This window comes from Medicago sativa, chromosome 2, assembly GCF_051527215.1.
Source record: "Medicago sativa cultivar Bolivia chromosome 2, Bolivia_mono, whole genome shotgun sequence".
Classification (NCBI taxonomy): Eukaryota; Viridiplantae; Streptophyta; class Magnoliopsida; order Fabales; family Fabaceae; genus Medicago; species Medicago sativa.
In genome coordinates, this window is record NC_140750.1 from 57,987,914 (window position 1) to 58,010,104 (window position 22,191).

Below are 22,191 nucleotides of genomic sequence, written 5' to 3' on the forward strand. Positions count from 1 at the left end.
TTATGTTCTTTCGAATAATCTGGATGTCTTGTGTCTGGATTATTTGAAAAGAAAGGAACCATCATATTTTTCTTCAGACGGTTGCAGCTCCATAAATTTTAGCAGAAAAGGTTAAATTGTTATCTTTTAATTGGTTGAGGGCAAAAGTTACCACTTTTGTCTTTAGCTATCATGACTGGTGGTGACCCCATTTATCTTGTATGGGTGTTAGACTGTAACTTTCTTGTTTCTTCTGGTTCTTTATTTCGATGCCTGCTGTTTTATGCACCTTGACTAGACTTTGTATTATTTTTGGATGATTCTCTTTCGCACATCTTGTGCAATATGAATCATCAGTGGTAATGTTAATCTCATTTTGACTTGTTCAAAAAAAAAAAAACTAAAAGACCTTAGTCGTCACAACTTTTTCTTCTTTTTCATCTTGTAAAGAGGGGTGATTTAGGGTCATGACTCGAAATCACCTATTCAAATTGTTTTTCTTTCTCTTTTAGTTAAATAAGTGATTTTTCACATATTTTCAACTTTCTTTCGTTGGTTTTGTGATTTCATTGTCCATCACTACTTTGTTGATTTTAATTTCCCGTCTTTGTGCGGTGTGTTTTTTATTTCTCATCTTAGTGCTATGTTGATTTGATCAACGTTAAAAGATTAGCTTTGATCAAGTGCATATTCAATCAATAACTTTTGCATCGTCAGTGTTGCAGATCGGTGGCTTGAATATAGTCATACTTGTAGGCATATATATTATCCTCTTTTATGCAATTAACATGGATGTTGTGCGTTTGCTTGCAGATTTATCCTTTTTATTTTAAGCGATTTTGTATTTATATTGTATCGATATACTCTATCAATTTGAATGAATCAATATCGTTTTGAAAAGAAAAAAAAGACCTTAGACTGCTTTAGCGTGCATTAGGTGTTATGAAAGTCTCCCACTAAATAATATAAAAATGTTAGCATTTACATTTTGAATCAACTTTAAAAGCTAGCATTCGATAAGAACAACACACTCTCACTGCACAAAGAAAGAAGTAAAAACAAAAGGAGTGTTGTGTTGTGCTTTTTGAAGAGTAAGAGTTGACCTAAGAAGAAGAGTGGGTTATTTGAAATCTGAAGCATACTCAGAGGTATTTTTCTTCATTTTGCTGTTTTTCTAGTTTTAATTTTCTATCGATTTTAAATTTAAGTGAAACTAATTCAATGAATGATTTATTGATCTTTTTAATTATATACTTTTGTCTATTCAGAGCAATTTTTCGTAATCACACTTTTCCTCTCTAGTGCACAAATATTGTCTGCTGTATACTGCTGCTGCTAGCTCTTCTTGACTTACTACCAGCTTAAGTTTTGAGGTATCGCTTTCTCATAATCTCATCATCAATACATATAAAAGACTTTCTTTGTTTTTAATTTCTTCTACAAATTTGTAAAACTAATATTTCTTTCCATTATACTATGAGTGACTCATTTATGATAAAATTGTACTAAAATAAACAATTCTTTCATTTGTAAATGCAATAGACATTCATTAACTATTTTTTAATTCATATTATTTGCATTACTTTTATAATATTATTTTTTTCACTTTACATTTATAATAATAATTAATAATAATGAATACACTAATAATTGATAAAAAAAACTAAGTAAAATACTCCTCTCAAAAAAAAAAACTAAGTAAAATATTATTATCACACCTTCATTTATTTAAGGAGTGAGTGGGTGGCTCAGACACTCGTACGGTTCCGGGGAAACTACAAAGCGGTGACGTTGAAGGAGAATGGTGGTGGTCTCGGTTTGGAGGAGGAGGAACCTTGTCTTGAGGTTCAACCAAGTGAGCATTTGTTACAACAGCTGGAGAAGAGTTTTGTTGGGGAGTTGGTTCATGAAGGTGAGGCAAGAAGTATCCAACAAGGACTTATCATGGAGGGTTTCCAGCAGATCAAGGTGACATATTTGGGGGACAAGCTGGTTATGTTACAGGTTGAAAACTTGGAGGCGTTTGAAAGTGTTAAAAAGGAACATTTAGTTTGGTGGAATGGGATGTTTAAGGAGTTTAAGATATGGAAACCTTTGATGGTGGTGCGGAAGCGGCGTGTATGGCTGAAGGTCTATGGCATCCCACTTCATGTTTGGGATGAGGTGTTGTTTAAGCTCATTGGGTCGAAATTCTGGGAAGTTCTACCGGCAAAGTTTGGAGGTGGCTCAGATAAGAGTCCTTACAACTAGAAGAGGTTTTATTGATGAGGTTATGAATATTCAGGTGGTAGGGGTGGTGTTTAAATTGTGGGTGGTGGAAGAGGGTGGACCCCGGTGGTCTAGCAGGGTGGTGGAGGAAGATGTCTGGAATGAGGTGCACTCAAGTGAGTCACATGAAGGAGAGGTGGAGGGGGCCAGGTGGAAGGGTTCCATGATGGAGATGACATAAGGCCTAGGCTGCACCAATTAGCAGAGCTAGGGGTTGAAAAGAGTTCTAGGGATAAGTCAAAGGAGGAGATTTGTGGACAAAAAGAAAATTCATAAGAAACCTTTTTGTTAGTAAACGGAAAGGTATCGAGAGGGTGGAAAGTGATTTGAATCCTCAAATCAGTGTAATACAAGTGGCATACCAAGGGGGGAGCAGGATATGCGGTCAGGGGAGGTGGGCAGGGATTGGGCTGGTAGATGTGAAGGATTGAAAAGAGCAGCTCAGCATGTGTCTGTTGAGAAGGAGGGGTTTGTGCAGCACGCACCAATTGAAGTGCAGGTGGGGGCTACGTGCCACGCGCCAGAAGGGACTGGAGCAACGCAGCACGTGTCTGCTAAGAAGGAGGGTTCTGTGCTATACGCGCCATTTGAAGGGCAAGTAGGGATTGGGCCGGTCGAACCGGATTTTAATTCTGATGGGCCGGAGTAAATTGCTCCAAATTGTAACCCGACCCAGGTTGTAGTAGCCGGGTCTAAAAACCTTGCACTCGGTTCCGAAACGGCGGAATTAGGTGGTTCACCTGAGGGTCATATGCCCAATAGCCATATTCGTTTTGAATCTGAAGACTCCGGTTTTTTTTATTATAGTGACTCAATTGATGATTTTGATGACAATGAGAAACTTATTAACCTGAAACAGCGGCAACGACGTAAGTTACGTGTGGAGAGGTTAGGCTTTATTACGACAAGGACTTCTAACCATTTTCAGAGGCCGGATGGTGTCAATGATAGGAGAGACAGTAGGAAGAGGAGGAATCAGACCAAGGAGGTAAAAATAAAATTGGCTTTTACGGAGGTGGAAGGTACACAGACACAACAAGAGGAAGATGGGGAGGTTTATGTTAGTGGCTGAGGCAGGAGAAAGCGAAGTTATCAAGAGCAAGGAGTATCTAGTAAGTGTACGCTTGGCTCAGGTATACAGCTGCTAACAAATAGTCATGGGTAATTTATCCCAGAAACTCAATTGGTTGTAGGTTCGGCGGAAGGTCACATTTTAGAGGTTCTTGCGGCGGATAAAGTATTTGGAATACAAAAGAAGGCAGGGTATTCATTCACTATGGAGGATGGGTCTATGTCAAAGAAGCTTGTGGTTTTGGAACGTGTAGATGTGAAGAAGAAAGTTACTAGGGAGAGGGTTAATGTAGATCAATGATCGTGTCGACATTCAATGCTTGAGGATTGGGAGGGAGGGTGAAGAAAAATAAAATTCGGAACTTGATTAGGCAAAATAAGGTGGAGTTTATGGCAATTAAAGAGACGAAGGTAGAGGTTATAACACTGTCACTTTGTTATGACCTTTGGGGGAGTGAGGATTGTGAGTGGGCGTTTTGTCCGTCGGTGGGAAATAGTGGGGGAATTCTTTCTCTTTGGAGTAAGTCGAGTGCAAACACTCTTTTTACCATCCAAGGAGAAGGTTTTGCGGGGGTTTTCTTGGAGCGGGGAGTGTTGAAACATAGATGTGTAATGGTTAATGTGTGTGATTTGACAGCTAAGATGAGATTGTGGGATAGTATTGCGGAGGAGAAGAGGACAAGAGGTGGAGGTACGTGGTGTGTGTTGGGGGATTTTAATTCGGTTCTTAGGAGGGATGAAAGAAGAGGTATTAACGATGAGGTGTCTTCGGCGCATGTGTTGGAAATGCTCCTTTTTAATAATTTTTTGGGGGAGATGGAGTTGGAAGATTCCAATGTGCATGGTCGAAGGTTCACGTGGTATCATCCCAATGGTCGTTCAATGAGTCGTATAGATTGTGTCGTTCTTTTGGCAGAGTGGTCCCATTTGTGGGGGGAGATAGCTCTTTGGGTTCTTCCCAGGATGTTTCAGATCATTTTCCTTTATTGTTAAAGGTGGGAGGTTGGGATTGGGGGCCAAAATCGTTTCGTTTTAATAACTTTTGGCTTAACAACCCAGGAGTTCAATGGGGTGGTGGAAGAGGCTTGGAGAGGGCAAAATGTGAATGGTTGGATGAGTTTTGTGTTGAAAGAAAAACTAAAAGGGCTCAAGTATAAAATTAAAGAGTGGAATAAGGAGGTTTATGGGGGGGATGGAGGAGAGGGTGGAGTTATTAATGGAAGAGATCAAGGGGCTTGATGAAAAGGGTGAGGAAGAGGGGTTGAGTGATTTGGAAATTCTTAGCTGGAAAGACAATTTTGGTGAGCTTTGGAGGCTTCTTAAAGCAAAAGATGCGATGGTAGTTCAAAGGTCTCAGTCTAAATGGCTTAAGGAAGGGGATGCAAATACTAAATTCTTCCATAATTGTGTCAAATTTAGAGCTTCGAGAAATTCCTTAAAGGCGCTTAGGGTGGATGATGGGCGGGTCACCTCTCCGTTTGAGGTCCGGAAGGCAATAGTAGATTTTTTTACCAATCAGGTGGAAGCTAATACTTGGGAGAGGTCTAGGTTGGATGGGGTTCCGTTTGTGAGGCTTTCTAATGTGGATAATGATGCGTTGATTGCTCCTTTTTTAATGATGGAAATTGAGGTGGTGGTTAGGGATAGTGATGGAAACAAAATCCCGGGCCCGGGTTTTAATTTTGCCTTTGTAAAGGAATTTTGGTCTTTAATCAAGAATGAGGTGCGTAATATGTATGATCAATTTGATGGCAATGAGGAAATCCCAATAGGTATGTTGGCATATTTTGTTGCTTTGATCCCGAAGATATCATCTCTTCTGGCTTTGAAGGATTACCGTCCCATTTCATTGCTTGCGTGTTTATATAAAATCCTTGCTAAAGTGTTGGCTAGACGTTTGGCCGGGGTCATGAATTCCATAATTTCAACAACTCAATCGACGTTTCTGAAAGGTAGGAATTTGGTGGACAGAGTGTTAGTGGTGAATGAGTTGGTGGATAATGCGAAAAAAATGAAAAAGAAATGTTTGATTTTTTAGGTGGACTTTCAGAAGGCTTATGGTTTGGTTGATTGGAGTTTTTTGGAATATATGATGGGGAGAGTGGGGATGTGTCCGAAATGGGTGGCTTGGATGAAGGCGTGTGTGTGTGTGTGGGGGGGGGGGGGAAGTATGTCGATTCTTGTGAATGGTAACCCAACGGAGGAGATCAATATTCATAGAGACCTAAAGCAAGGAGATCATTTAGCTCCGTTCCTCTTCTTGCTTGTTACGGAAGGATTTAGTGGAGTAATGAGGAATGTGGTATCGCTTAAGCTTTTCGAAGGTTTTGAATTTAGAAGAAATGGTTTGGTGGTTTCTCATCTTCAATACGCCGATGACACTCTTTGAATTGGTATGCCTACGTTGGACAATCTTTGGACTATGAAGGCAGTTTTAAGAGGTTTTGAGATGGCGTCGGGGCTTAAGATTAATTTCTCTAAAAGTTGTTTGATTGGTGTCAATGTATCAAATGACTTTATGGAAATGGCTTGTAACTTTTTGAATTGTAGTGAAGGTAGCCTCCCTTTTAAGTATTTGGGCTTCCGGTTGGAGCAAATCCTAGAAGTATTGCGACTTGGGAGCCGTTGTTGGAACACTTGGGAAGGAGGTTGAATTCTTGGGAGCGTAAGTACATTAGTTTGGGGGGTAGGATTACTCTCATAAACTCGGTGTTAAATGTGATACCTATTTTCTTTTTGTCTTTTTTAAAGATGCCCATGAAAGTTTGGAGGAGAATTGTGAGAATTCAACTTGAATTTTTGTGGGGAGGCGTGGGAGGTGGTAGAAAGATTAGTTGGGTGAGGTGGAAATCAGTTTGCCAACATAAGGCGAACGGTGGTCTAGGTGTGCGGGATGTTAGAGTTCTCAATGTAAGTTTATTGGCAAAGTGGAGGTGGAGGTCGTTGGATGGGGAAGTGACCTTATGGAAGGATGGTTCAAAATTGGAGGTGTGCTTCTCTTTGGTGGAAGGATGTGGATAATTTAGATAATTTTGGTTATCAAGGTGGTTCAATTTGGAGATGACTAGAATTGTTCGTAACAGAATGAACTCTAGTTTTTGGAATGTAAAGTGGCATGGGGACCGTACGCTTAGGAGTAAATATCCAAGACATTTTTTGATCTCTAATCAAAATGAGTCTTTGGTGGGAGAGATAGGGGTGTGGAATGGCCTTTCTACATAATGGTGTTTTGTCTAGAGACAGAATTTCTTTGAGTGGGAGGATTAACTATTAGCAAGTCTATTGGAGGACTTGGAAGGTATGACTTGGTGTTGTAACACCCCGTTCTCCCAACAACGTAATATTAATTATTATAATCAGAGTAATCACACAACGGAGTGTCACACTACTTTTCAAAATTTCATAAATAGGAAATATCTATTTATTAAAAATCAATGTTTAGAATATCTTACTAAACTGCAGCGGAATAATTCTTTAAAAATATAATTTCAACCGAATTCAACATCAATGAAAATCTTGGCACAAAGGCCTCAACGTAATAGACATTATCCTCAACAATGATAAATCCAACAACGAGGTCTTTTCAAAATATGATACATAAAAGAATGAGAAGACATTCGCAACGATTTCCCCATCCTAGTATGTATCAGAGCCCTAGACACTTGAGCCGACCAAACCTACAAGTCATCAGTACCTGCACATTACCCACGGTCGAGGCAACATATACGCAGAAGGGGTGAGAAACTTATCCAATAATAATAATATATAATTCATCAAATTAATGAAAACAACAAAGCATATCACAACAAGCATCATTAATAATGTATATAAATAAACACATAAGCAACGACATAATTATTTTCAGCAACAAGGTACAGCAACAACAACAACAACAACGTTATCCACAACGACACCGACAACTCGACAATGCGACAACAACAACAACCCAACAATGCTACAACGACAACAACAACCCAACAATGCTACGACAACAACAACTAATGCATCATGCAGGTGGTACCAATCTACGCGCGTTGAATGCTAAGCATTCCAGGGCATAAGCCCCCAACAAATTGGATGGTTAAAGCATCCCAAGGCATAAGCCCCCAACAGGTGAATGATAAACAATCGAGGGCATAAGCCCCCAACGGTTGAATGATAAACATTCCAGGGCATGAGCCCCCAACAGATGTGAGTATGCAAATGGACTCAACTTGTGTATATCAACATACAACTCCAACAACGACTACAACAACAACATATGTGCCTACAACAATTATGACACACTCCCCAACTTCGACATTAGATGATACAACGACATCAACAACGGAAATCAGCAACATAGCATATATATAAATCAACTACATTCATCTCAAGTCTAAAACATCTCCCAAAAGCAATTAAGTTTTGATCAATAGAACATAAGTCAAATATCCATAAAACACCTCAACTTAATCCCTAACACTTAAGTTTGAAGTTGGAAAACCAACCATAAGTTTTTGGACTAACTAGAGATTAGTTATGCTAAGTTTTCTTAAAATTTTCTGAAGACCCACCTGAACTATTTTTATCATAACTCAAAATCTACAAATCTTTTCCACTCCAAACCAAGGCCATTATAAAGCTAACTTAATTATCTACAACTTTCATGTTTACACCGAAAGCTAATTCAACACAGAAACGGGTGAAAATCAGTGAACAATCGAGGAAAAAGTTTGCAGAAAACGTGTCACGATTTTGGAAAACGTGCCACGTTTTTACGACCAGAAAAACCCAACTTTCGACATTTTAAAATCGTGCCACGATGCCCAAAACGTGCCACGTTTTTGACAGTACCAGGTCAAAAAAAACAGCTTTTCAAAAGTGCGATTTCAACATAGTTTCACCCAAAAATCCCATCTTTGATCCCTTAATCACCCAAATTGTCTTAGAAACATGTTTACAGGTTTAGTATACAACATAGGGAACAAAACAACATATAATTATGCAATTCAACAACAAGTTTCATCATAATTCATCATCTATCATAACTTCTCAAACCCTAGAAACCAAGAACAACAAATTCATCAATTTTCAAATTATATATCACGATTATTGAAAGGAATCCCACCCTTACCTTAATTCAGCAAAATGAACGAATAGCTACAACAATCGATTCCTTCCTAGCTCTCTCTTGGTTCTTCTCCTCTTCCTCTCCAAAACCAGTTTCTTTTCTTGTTTTTACGTGAAAACAATTTTTGTCTCTTTTTCCTTCTTTTTTACTCCCCCAAAACTATAACCTTTCTTTTCTCACTTAACTCCCACTAAACTCTCATAATTATTTACTTAATTCTCATTAACTAAAATAAATAATAATTTCTATATTATTTCTATTTCTCCTATTGTTTCCACAAATAATAAGACAATATTCATTCAAATAAAACACAACTCTATAAATCATATAATAAAATAGCATCACTCCATATATCACATAAAATCACCCAAAACAGATATTTCACATAAAATCATCTATTTAACAAATAAATTCATATAAAAATACTCACACATCTACTAAAAATAATTAAATAAAAATGGGGTGTTACAACTCTCCCCAACTTATAGAATTTCGTCCTCGAAATATTACCTCAAGCAAACAACTCAGGATATGACTCCTGCATCTTACTCTCCAACTCCCAAGTAAGACTTTCACCAGTTGCTCCTCCCCAAACAACTCTCACTAGAGGTATATCTTTGCCTCTCAACGTCTTCACCTTGCGATCATCAATCCTCAAAGGTAAAGTCTCCACCGTAAGGTTGTCTCTAACTTGCACATCATCTCTAGGAATAACATGTGAAGGATCCGCTACATACTTCCGAAGTTGCGACACATGAAACACATCATGCAAGTTCGAAAGATGTGGTGGCAACCCGACTCTATAAGCCACCGTGCCAATTCTCTCAGATATTTGATAAGGACCAATAAATTTTGGAGTTAACTTCTTGGACTTCAATGCACGACCCACACCGGTCATAGGAGTGACTCTCAAGAACACATGGTCACCCTCTTGAAACTCAAGGTCTTTCCTACGCTTGTCATGATAACTGTTCTGTCGACTCTGCGACTCTTTCATATGCTCTCTTATCATCTTGACCTTCTCTGTAGTCTGCTGAACTATTTCAGGTCCCAACACAATACTTTCACCCGACTCAAACCAACATAAAGGAGTCCTACACCTTCGACCATATAAAGCTTCGAAAGGTGCCATACCAATACTCGAATGGTAACTATTATTGTACGTGAACTCTATCAATGGTAGGTGACTGTCCCAAGCTCCACCTTGCTCAAGTACACACACCCTCAACAAATATTCTAATGATTGAATCGTTCTTTCTGACTGACCATCTGTTTGCGGATGATACGCTGAACTCAACTTCAGCTGAGAGCCCAAAGCTTCTTGCAAGCTCTTCCAAAATCTCGAAGCGAACCTTGGATCTCTATCCGACACAATACTCGACGGGACACCATGCAACTTCACAATATTATGAATATAAATCTCCGCCAACTGAGCTACCGAATAAGTGATATTAATTGGAATAAAATGTGCCGACTTCGTCAATCTATCGACAACAACCCAAATGGCATCATGCCCTCTTTGAGTGTTTGGTAAACTAGTCACAAAATCCATGGAGATGCTATCCCATTTCCATTCAGGCACATCTAAAGGCGTCAACAAACCAGCAGGCTTCTGATGTTCAACTTTCAATTTCTGACAAGTCAAACAAGCATATACAAATTGTGCGACATCTCGCTTCAACCCAGACCACCAAAACAGTTTCTTCAAGTCGTGGTACATCTTTGTAGCTCCCGGATGGATACTCAAGTTGCTTCTGTGACTTTCTTCTAAAATCAACTTTTTCAATTCATTATTATCAGGAATACAAATCCTACCTCGGAATCTCAACACTCCTTGATTATCAACCTGAAAATCACCATCTGCATTCTGATTACTAGCACCCATCAAGTCTACAAATTTCACATCAACCTCCTGGGCTTCTTTGATACTCTTCAAGAAATCATTATTAATTTTCAGCATTCCCAACTGCACACTCTGAGGTGCCAATTCACAAACAAGACTTAAGTCTCTAAACTGTTCCAGCAATTCAAATTCTTTCACCATCATAGCCGACATGTGCAACGTCTTCCGACTCAAGGCATCTGCAACCACATTAGCTTTACCCGGATGATAATTCAAACCAAAATCATAATCTTTCAACAACTCTAGCCACCTTCTCTGCCTCATATTCAACTCCTTTTGATCAAATAAATATTTCAAACTTTTATGATCACTAAACACTTCAAATCTGGAACCATATAAATAATGTCTCCAAATTTTCAACACAAAAACCACAGCAGCCAACTCTAAATCATGTGTAGGATAATTCTTCTCATGAATTCTCAACTGTCTAGAAGCATAAGCCACTACCTTACCATCTTGCATCAGCACACAACCCAAGCCCAACTTGGACGCATCACAATAAACAACAAAAGGTCTCTGGCAAAATCAAAATTGGAGCCGTCGTCAATCTTCGCTTCAACTCATTGAAATTACTCTCACACTGAGCATCCCACACAAAAGCTTTACCTTTACAGGTCAACTGAGTCAATGGAAGTGCCAACCTCGAAAATCCTTCGATAAATCTACGGTAATAACCAGCCAAGCCAAGGAAACTTCTGATCTCCGTAACTGACTTAGGAGTCTCCCATTGGGATACCGCTTCAACCTTCGATGGGTCCACTGCAATACCACTACCAGAAATAATATGGCCAAGGAAACTTACTTCACTTAACCAGAACTCGCACTTTGACAGTTTTGCATACAACTTCTTTTCTTTCAGCACCTGTAAGACAGTCTTCAAATGTTCTGCATGCTCTTCTTCATTCTTAGAATAAATCAAAATATCATCAATAAATACAACAACAAACTTATCCAGAAAAGCATGAAAAATTCTGTTCATATACTCCATGAACACACCCGGCGCATTAGTAACACCGAAAGACATCACTTTATACTCATAATGGCCATACCGTGTCCTAAAGGCCGTCTTCTGCATATCTTCATCCTTCACCTTAATCTGATGGTAACCTGACCTCAAATCAATTTTACTAAACACGCGAGCACCCACTAATTGATCCATCAAGTCGTCAATTCTCGGAAGTGGATACCTGTTCTTTATCGTCACTTTATTAAGCTGACGGTAATCTATGCACAATCTCATGCTACCATCCTTCTTCTTCACCAACAATACCGGCGCTCCCCAAGGTGAGACACTCGGTCTTATAAACTTCTTATCAAGCAATTCTTCCAACTGCTTCTTCAATTCTGCCAACTCGACTGCTGACATACGGTAAGGAGCCATCGACACAGGCTTCGTACCCGGCACAAGATCAATCGAAAATTCAACCTCCCTCTCTGGTGGCACATCTGGAATCTCATCAGGAAAAACTTCAGGAAATTCATTCACAATGGGCAATCTATCAATTACCGACTGATTTTCCACAGACAAATACGCCATTAAGGAAAACATCAAGTCTCCATCATGTTCTAACTGCTTCAACTGCTTGGTAGATAAAAATTCTGCTCCACTCTCTTCTTCAGCAGAAGAAAAGTACATCGTTTTCTAAAACAATTAATATGAACATGGTTGTACTCCAACCAGTTCATACTAGGGATTGCACAACAAACAACAAACAACAATCAGGACAACAAGGACAATAAAAAATTGTCACACAACACTACTAGGCTCGACACGACTCTACTAATTGGCCGGACGGACCGACTTGCTCTGATACCAATTGTAACACCCCGTTCTCCCAACAACGTAATATTAATTATTATAATCAGAGTAATCACACAACGGAGTGTCACACTACTTTTCAAAATTTCATAAATAGGAAATATCTATTTATTAAAAATCAATGTTTAGAATATCTTACTAAACTGCAGCGGAATAATTCTTTAAAAATATAATTTCAACCGAATTCAACATCAATGAAAATCTTGGCACAAAGGCCTCAACGTAATAGACATTATCCTCAACAATGATAAATCCAACAACGAGGTCTTTTCAAAATATGATACATAAAAGAATGAGAAGACATTCGCAACGATTTCCCCATCCTAGTATGTATCAGAGCCCTAGACACTTGAGCCGACCAAACCTACAAGTCATCAGTACCTGCACATTACCCACGGTCGAGGCAACATATACGCAGAAGGGGTGAGAAACTTATCCAATAATAATAATATATAATTCATCAAATTAATGAAAACAACAAAGCATATCACAACAAGCATCATTAATAATGTATATAAATAAACACATAAGCAACGACATAATTATTTTCAGCAACAAGGTACAGCAACAACAACAACAACGTTATCCACAACGACACCGACAACACGACAATGCGACAACAACAACAACCCAACAATGCAACAACGACAACAACAACCCAAGCAGAAAACGTGTCACGATTTTGGAAAACGTGCCACGTTTTTACGACCAGAAAAACCCAACTTTCGACATTTTAAAATCGTGCCACGATGCCCAAAACGTGCCACGTTTTTGACAGTACCAGGTCAAAAAAAACAGCTTTTCAAAAGTGCGATTTCAACATAGTTTCACCCAAAAATCCCATCTTTGATCCCTTAATCACCCAAATTGTCTTAGAAACATGTTTACAGGTTTAGTATACAACATAGGGAACAAAACAACATATAATTATGCAATTCAACAACAAGTTTCATCATAATTCATCATCTATCATAACTTCTCAAACCCTAGAAACCAAGAACAACAAATTCATCAATTTTCAAATTATATATCACGATTATTGAAAGGAATCCCACCCTTACCTTAATTCAGCAAAATGAACGAATAGCTACAACAATCGATTCCTTCCTAGCTCTCTCTTGGTTCTTCTCCTCTTCCTCTCCAAAACCAGTTTCTTTTCTTGTTTTTACGTGAAAACAATTTTTGTCTCTTTTTCCTTCTTTTTTACTCCCCCAAAACTATAACCTTTCTTTTCTCACTTAACTCCCACTAAACTCTCATAATTATTTACTTAATTCTCATTAACTAAAATAAATAATAATTTCTATATTATTTCTATTTCTCCTATTGTTTCCACAAATAATAAGACAATATTCATTCAAATAAAACACAACTCTATAAATCATATAATAAAATAGCATCACTCCATATATCACATAAAATCACCCAAAACAGATATTTCACATAAAATCATCTATTTAACAAATAAATTCATATAAAAATACTCACACATCTACTAAAAATAATTAAATAAAAATGGGGTGTTACAGGTGTCATGAGGAAGATAGGTGGAAGTGGGGTTTGGAGGAATCGGGGATTTCGTTCAAATCATCATATGTCAAACTTGAGGGTCTTGTGTTGAGGGAAGATTTGTGGAGTATCAGGGAAAAAGGTGTATTTAGCAAGTTATGGAAGACCCTGACACTGTTGAAGGTTGTAGCTTTCTCTTGGAAGCTTCTCCATGATCGAATTCCAACAAAGTGGAACCTTGGGGTGAGGAATGTTTTACCAATGGATGCTCCTAGTTTGTGCTCCTTTTGTGAGAGGGTAGATGAATCGTCAATTCATTTATTTCTTCATTGTGATGTTGCCCGGAAGATTTGGCAAGGAATCATGGAGTGGTGGGAGAGGGTCCAAATCATTCCGCCTAACTTGTTCGTCCTTTGGGAGGGTTGGAGTGGTGGAGAGAGGAATAAGAGAATGCATAAGGGATTGAGACGTATATGGCATACAACGATTTGGGTGATGTGGAAAGCGAGGAATGATAAGGTTTTTAATAACCGAAACCTGGATCTAGGGGAAATGGTGGATGATATCAAGGTTTTGTCGTGGAGGTGGGCTTTGGATAGAATCTCAATGCCTCTGTGTATGTATTACGAATGGTCTTGGAACCCAAGGGACTGTATTTTGAGCGTGGTTTGAGTCTCTGTTGTTAATAGCGGCCGCTCCTGCCGCTATCGCGGCGCGGAGCGGCAAAAAACAGCCTACCGCGTCAGAGCGCTACTGAGTCGCGCGATAGGGAAAAACGGGTCAATAGCGGGTTTCGCGGCCGCTATCCGGTGGAGCAGGGCGGACCGGTAGCGGGTCAAAGCGCCACTTTTTCGGGTCGAAGCACAAAACAAGGAAAAGAGAGCAAAACGACTGTGTTTTCAACCCATTTTAGCCATGTGACCCGTTTTTTACCCATGCGACCCAATTTGTGCCTTTCATACCGGTTAGATCCGGTAAGATCTGTAGAGGAGGAAGAGGAAGGAGAATTTCATACCGGTTAGATCCGGTGAGATCTGTAGAGGATGAAGAGGAAGGAGAAGGAAGAGGAAAGAGAGAGAATGGACTGTGTTTTATTGATTTGAAAAAAATCACGTTTTGGTCCTTTTCCTACAACCTGTTATTTGTCCTTTTCCTACAGCTGTAACGCACTCACTCCACTACAACCTGTTATTTGTCCTTTTCCTTTCTTATCACTTATCAATTATTTTTTAATTGAATCTTCTCTTTTTCATTCAATAATTTACATTGGTTTTTTTTATTTTCAATAATGATTAATAATTAATCGTTAATGTGATTTAAAAAAGTCACACTCATAATAATTATAATAATAATTTGTTTTACTAAATTAATAGTAATAATACATGTTTTCAAGGAATAATAAATAATACATAGTGTATAGTATATTGTTTTTAAATTATGGTATGATATATTATTTTTGTATTTATCAAAAAAAATATAGTATGATATATAGTTTTTAAATTAATAAGTATATATAGTTGATTTGTTTCTTAAACATTGTTTAAGGTATTTTAGTATTTTTTTTTAGCATTATGGTATTTAAGTATATTGTTTAAGTATATTATTTAAGGTATTTTAATAGTTCTTTTTGAACAATATGATATTTTAACATTAAAAGTATTTAAGTATAAAAGTATTTAATACCAAAAACAATTAATAATCTTTAATTTTTCATTTATACTAATACCAAATATAATTTTTTCCATAATTTCTTGGTCCTTTATTAATAATATAATTTTTAGTTTTAGGGTCGAGGTCATGTAATAGCGCCCGCTACGAGCCCGCATACCGCGCCGCGTCAATTTTTGGGGTGGCCGCGCCGCGCCGCGTTTCCGCTTTGACAACTATGGTTTGAGTTGCGTAAATTCTGATTTTCTGATGGGGCTTTGGAGTTTTTGGTGCAGGTTTTTTGATGGTGTATCTTGGTGTTCTGTTATGTTTGGAGGATGAATTTCAGGTTGCAACAGCACCTGCTGTTGTTTTCCTGCGCTGTTGAAGCCGTGCAGCTGCTATGCTGTGATAGCTTGGCCTGCTGCTATACAGCTGTTTTGCTGGTGCAGGTTTCCCTGCTGTTTCGGCACCCATTGATTTTGGGCTGCAGGTGGTGTAGGGCGTTTAGGTTCACTGTTGGTTTTTCTGTTTTTGATTTTGGGTCGCTGTTGTTTTCCTGCGCTGTTGAAGCCGTGCAGCTGCTATGCTGTGATAGCTTGGCCTGCTGCTATACAGCTGTTTTGCTGGTGCAGGTTTCCCTGCTGTTTCGGCACCCATTGATTTTGGGCTGCAGGTGGTGTAGGGCGTTTAGGTTCACTGTTGGTTTTTCTGTTTTTGATTTTGGGTCGATTAGGTGTCTAGTTGTAGGCTTGTAGCTATGGTTTTGTAATTCGGGTTGGTTTTTCCGGATTACAGCATCATAACTTGCTACTGTTGTAGCCTTAGGATCCTGGAGGAGTAGTTACTCTTGTGTTTGTTTGGTGTTCCGTCTATATGCAGCACCTATTGTTGCTTTATGCCGTCCATTCCTTGCGTCTTGCGGGGATGACATTAATAAATTTGCCATTAAAAAAAAAACCGGCTTTGTTGGATTTTTTATAAAAACGATACACATATCTTGGTACATTGTATTTTTTTATAGTTGATTTGTACTTTAAAAAATCAACTTAAAAAATGGCTACAAATCTCACTATTCATATTAACTGTTATTCACCAAACTACATGTTAGTTTTATATAAATCAAATTATGAAAGTCATTATCTAAGTCACGACGACCAACCCGTGCTTGGCACAACTCACTACTCTAGTTTAAATAAAAATAGCCTTGTGTTGTGCGGCAACATTGATTTGTCCATAGATAGAGATGTCAATGGGTAGTAGTGAGAGTGTGGTTTCCTTACCATGTTTCTCATCTCTTTTTCTTTTTCCATCTCTATTTCTCTTTACTTTTCCTCATTTCTATGATTTCATTTTTATCCATCCATGCTTATTTATTAATGTCACTTTAGGCTTTTTTATCCTTTAGTTATTTATTCCTGTGCTGTTATAAAGTGATAAAATCATTCTCATAAATTCTATAGACTCAGCAAAGATACTCATTAACAAATTGCACCTAATTGTATTCTTTATTTTGTTTCAACTGACAGCTAGCAAAGGGATATCTATGGAACCTATTATGGAACCTATTACTGGTAAAATTGTTGAAGCTGCGATTCCACCTCTTAGTCGTCAATTTGGTTACATACTCCACTATAAGGCCAACCTTAAAAGGATGAAAACTAACGTCCAAATACTGAAAGGAATAAAAGACAGCGTGCAACACAAAGTTGATGCGGCTAGAAGGAGTGGAGAAGAGATTGAAGATACTGTCTTGAGCTGGCTGAACACGGTGGATAACACTGTTGCTGATGCAAATGAACTTATTGACTCTGAACTCCATGCAAAAGCTCGGAAACTTCCCCATCTGTTCACAAGGCACCAGCTGAGCAGGAAGATGAAAAAGATGATACAAACAATTTCTGAACTCGTAGCACAAGGAAATTTTGATGGAATTTCTTACCGTGCTCCTTGTCAAGTCACAATTTCCCCATTTGGTAGAGGTTATGAAGCCCTGGACTCCAGAACATCAATGTTGAATGAGATTATGCTCGCATTGAAGGATCCTAATTTCTTCATTATTGGTGTTTATGGGATGGGCGGAGTGGGGAAGACAACACTTGTGAAAGAGTTAGCTTGGCAAGCAGAGAAAGATGAGTCATTTGGAGCTGTAGTTATGGCCACTAATATAACTAGTTCTTCAGATGTGAAAGAAATTCAAGGTCAAATTGCTGATGCTTTGGATTTGAAATTTGATAAGGAGACAAAAGAAGGGAGATCAATGCAATTACGTGAAAGGATAAGCAAGTTGAAGAGTATTCTCGTTATTTTGGATGATGTCTGGGGAAAACTTGATTTGGAAGAACTGGGGATTCCTTTTGGTGATGACCACAAAGGATGCAAGTTGGTTGTGACATCCAGAGATCTTAATGTGTTGACCTGTGAGATGGACACTCAAAAAGAATTTAGACTTGAAGTTTTACATAAGGAGGATAGTTGGAAATTGTTTGAGAAAATGGCAGGTGATGCTGTTCAAGAATTCAATATAAATCCAATTGCAGTAAAAGTGGCCAAATGTTGTGCTGGTTTGCCCCTTTTGATAGTTACTGTGGCAAAGGCTTTGAGGAGAAAACATGTCTCTGCTTGGAAGGATGCTTTAAATGAATTAGAAAGATTTGATCATGAAAGGTTGCCAAAGAAAATTCACTCTACTCTGGAATTGAGTTATAACTTTTTAGAGAATGAAGAACTGAAGTTGCTATTCTTATTCATTGGCTCTTTTGGACTGGACTACCTCTACACTGGATCACTGTTTTTATCTTATTGGGGAATGGGCTTATTTAGACACTCTTATACAATGGCAAATGCAAGAATCAGATTAAATAAATTAATAAACGACCTCAAGGCAGCTTCATTGCTACTTGAGTCGGAAATTGAACGGGTTAGAATTCATGATGTTGTAAGAGATGTGGCTAAATCAATTGCATCTAGGGTTTGGCCAACCTATGGAGTAAAAAGGTACACTGAAGTAAAACTGTGGCCAGAGATGGATCAGCTTCGAAAATGCCATCAGATTATCCTTCCATGGTCTAAAATTTACAATCTTCCAGAAAAGTTGGAGTGCCCAGAGTTGAAGCTACTACTGCTTCATAATACAGGTGATTACTTGAAATTACCCGGTGACTTCTTCTTTGGGATGACAGAGATAAAGGTCATAGATTTATATGGAATGATGTTTACCCCTTCTCCACCACCATCTCTTTGTCTCTTGACAAAAATCCAAACATTAGGTCTGACAGGATGTGTGTTCGAAGACATATCAATAGTTGGAGAGATGAAAAGTCTAGAAGTTCTCAGCCTTGAAAGATCTGATATTAAGGAGCTCCCAAAGGAATTAGGACAACTAACTAATCTTCGAATGTTAAATTTAACTAATTGCTCTGGATTGAGATTCATTCCTGCAAATCTTATTTCAGGCTTAACATGCTTGGAAGAGTTGTACATGGGGAATTGTTTTATCCAATGGGGTGTCAAGGGAAGCAAAGATCAAAGCCACAATTCAAGTCTAGAAGAGCTAAGGAATTTGTCTCATCTAACTGCTTTAGATATAATGATTCAAGATGCTTCAGTTTGGCCAAGGGACTTGCAGGTCTTTGAAAAGCTTAAAAGATACAACATATTTGTTGGTGATACGTGGAAATGGTCATTGATGTGGTCTGGAGGTGATTCTGAATCATCTAGAATACTAAAGCTCATTGACAATATGAGTTCAAGCATTCTTTTGGATCATGGGTTTAACTTCTTGTTGAATTCAGCTGAGGACATGTGTCTTGCCAAAATACAAGGTGTTAGAAATGTCCTTTATGAACTGAACAAGAAAGGTTTTCCTGAATTAAAGCATTTGTGCATTCAAGACAGTACTAAACTTCATCATATCATTAATTCAACGGGGTTGGTTCATTCCTATCCTGCTTTTCCCAACTTAGAGACTTTTTCTCTTCAAAATCTAATTAATCTAGAAGAAGTATGCCATGGGCTAGTTCCAATTCAATCTTTTAACAAACTAAGATCTTTTAAAGTCAAAGGTTGTGACAAGTTGAAGAATCTGTTATGCTATTCCCTTTTAAGAGACCTTCCTCAACTTCGTGAAATAAAAGTTGCTGATTGCCAAATGATTACAGAAATCATAGTTGTGCAAACATCTGAGGCGGATAAAGAAATCGACAAGATTATATTCCCCGAGTTGCGTTCTCTTGAACTTGAATGTTTGCCTAGTATTATTAGTTTATGTGTGCCATTAAGACAATGCATACCTGTCGCACTAATCGATCAAAAGGTAAAAACATGTTTTAACGCTTCTACTTCTAAATTTGTTTTCTTGATCGACATATAATGCTTTAAGCTGGTGCTTCAACATTTGCATATTTAATTTTTTTTAGATGTTTACATACTTTTTCATAATCCTGTTGCATGAATTTTAATGTGTTCACAAATTTTAGTTCTTATTTTAATTTCTGACTAAAACTTCTTAAACTAACATGTGCTATGTTTTGATTAACAAAAAGTAATGGCATGAACTGACATTAGTTTCCATTTTTCGATTAAATAAAATAGAGTTGATAGGAACTACCATATGCTTTTTCAAATACATCTATTTTCACATTTGGGGTCGGGGGATGGAGTCTTCGAATAAATAATATTATAATTCTTACCATTCTATGTGTGGTTCATCAAATCTAATACGAAAAATAAGATCTTCATGACAATCTTTTTGTTAATAGGTTGTGATGCCCCACCTTGAAGTACTGAAGCTGTCTAAGATCAATTGTGGGAAACTGTGGGATGACAAACTTCTCAGTCATTCTTGCATTCAAAACTTGAAGACTTTGACAATGGACAAATGTGGTAACATAGCGTATGCATTCTCATCCTCGATTGCTAGAGAACTTGTAAACCTGAAATCTCTTAAGATTAGCAATTGCCAAATGTTAGAGGAGATATTTGTCTCAGATGGAGAATCTTTATCTCAGCAACTATTCTCTAATGACAAGGTGAGCACTGTCTCCAACGCTGTAACCATGAAGTATTGTTTTATTTGCTTTTAGTTATGTTGCTTGTGTAATTAACTGTTAAAAATCTCAACATATTACTGATTGTAGGTTATATTTCCAAAGTTGGAGACATTTGAAATCTCCCACATGGACCACTTGAAGTCAGTATGGCACAATCAATTAGCCCCAAATTCCTTCTGCAAACTGAAGCAGTTGAAAATTGAATCCTGCAATAAATTATCGAATGTATTTCCATCTTATGCGCTTGATAAAGTACAGAAGCTGGAGACAGTGACTGTAAAAGATTGTCCTAATCTGGAAGTTGTATTTGAAACACAAGGTCTAAAAGCGGATGGTGGTAGACAGATAAGGCTGGATATGCAATTGAAAACTCTCAGTTTGAAGAATTTACCGATGTTGAAGCACATATGGAGCGGGAATCCTAATGAAAGGTTCAAGTTTCAAAACATCTGCATATTGAGAGTTAATGAATGCAAATCCCTTAATCATGTTCTTCCCCTCTCTGTGGCTAAAGAGCTTCAGCATCTCCAAGAAATTTCTATTGAAGAATGTGGCATAGAGATTATTGCAGCACATGATGAATTGGCTGACACATTTCCAATACTTATTTTCCCAGAATTAACATCTCTGAGTTTTCGACATTTGACACAACTTCGAAGCTTCTCTCATGGATTACATACCTTGGATTGTCCTGCTTTAAGACATGTGGATGTGCTTCATTGTGACAAGCTTGTACTGTTCAAGCCAAAGTCTCCAAATTACCAAGAAATTGTCCCAGTTGATACAGTGTCTCTTCTCTCAATTGAACAGGTGCATTCTACAACTCAGTACTCTACCCACAAATGACAGAATGCATTATTCTCCATGAAAAAGTAAACAAAATGAGCGTTTTAGTTTCATTTCATGTTTTCATTAAGTTTATATATATTGAATCTGATTACTTGTGTTTCATAGGTTGCCTCAAACACAAATGAGCTTATTCTGAACAGCAAGGATGTCACCATGTTATGCAATGGTGAACTCGAAGATGAGCCTATCTACACAGTAAAAGCTCTTCGTCTACGATGTTTTCATGATGAGTCTGACAAATTTCCATCTGGTTTCCTCCAAAGGTTTATCAATCTCAATAAGCTTAAGGTGACATGTAGTTCCTTCACATATATTTTCTCGAGTGGAAGCGAATGCGCTGGTCTTTCTGAAACAACTATGAATTTGATCAGTTTAATACTTATTAAGTTAGACAACCTTGAGTTTATATGTGAAGAGATATCAGAAGTGCAACCAATTATTCAAAATATTGAAACTTTGGTTGTATACCGATGTTCTAGACTCAAGAATATATTTCCATCCACAGTACTGTTTGAAAATTTAGAGCGGTTGGAGGTGGGCTACTGTGCTGGATTGGAAAATATTATGAAATCATCAACAGCTACCAGTTTACAAAAACTTCGAAGGTTATGCATAGATGATTGTGGAAAGATAGAAGAAATAGTTGCAAGTGATGATGAAAATGATGATTCTGAGATAGCTTTTATGAAATTGGAGTATCTACGATTGAAAAAGTTACCAAGTCTAGAAAGTTTCTGCAAGGGAAGACATGGCTTCAAATTTCCACAGCTGCAGAACTTACTTGTAATAGATTGTCCCATGATGGAAACTTTCTCACATGGAATGTTGAATGCACCAAAGCTCACAAAAGTATATGTAACACAACAAGGTGAATTCGAATGGAAAGGTGACCTTAACACTACTGTAAAATTACTAGGAAAAACGGTAATATATACAAAATCAATTATCTCCAATCATGATTCAAACGCTATTGCTTGCAATA

At 37.9% G+C, this 22,191-nt stretch overlaps 1 long non-coding RNA gene and 1 pseudogene across 2 annotated transcripts; one reads left to right on the forward strand and one right to left on the reverse strand.

Annotated features, from left to right (window-relative positions):
• The first annotated feature begins 1,006 nt into the window (after positions 1-1,006).
• LOC146949263 (putative disease resistance protein At4g27220) lies at positions 1,007-22,168 on the forward strand (annotated as a pseudogene). Its single transcript, XR_015027184.1, has 6 exons — positions 1,007-1,127; positions 1,282-1,352; positions 16,839-19,624; positions 20,070-20,339; positions 20,448-21,170; positions 21,315-22,168. The product of XR_015027184.1 is annotated as a putative disease resistance protein At4g27220 (transcript).
• On the reverse strand, positions 6,823-9,352 carry LOC146949264 (uncharacterized). Its single transcript, XR_015025395.1, has 2 exons — positions 8,942-9,352; positions 6,823-7,012 (listed from the first exon to the last, which is right to left on the reverse strand). It is a non-coding gene; the product is annotated as an uncharacterized LOC146949264 (long non-coding RNA).
• Positions 22,169-22,191: the final 23 nt, after the last annotated feature.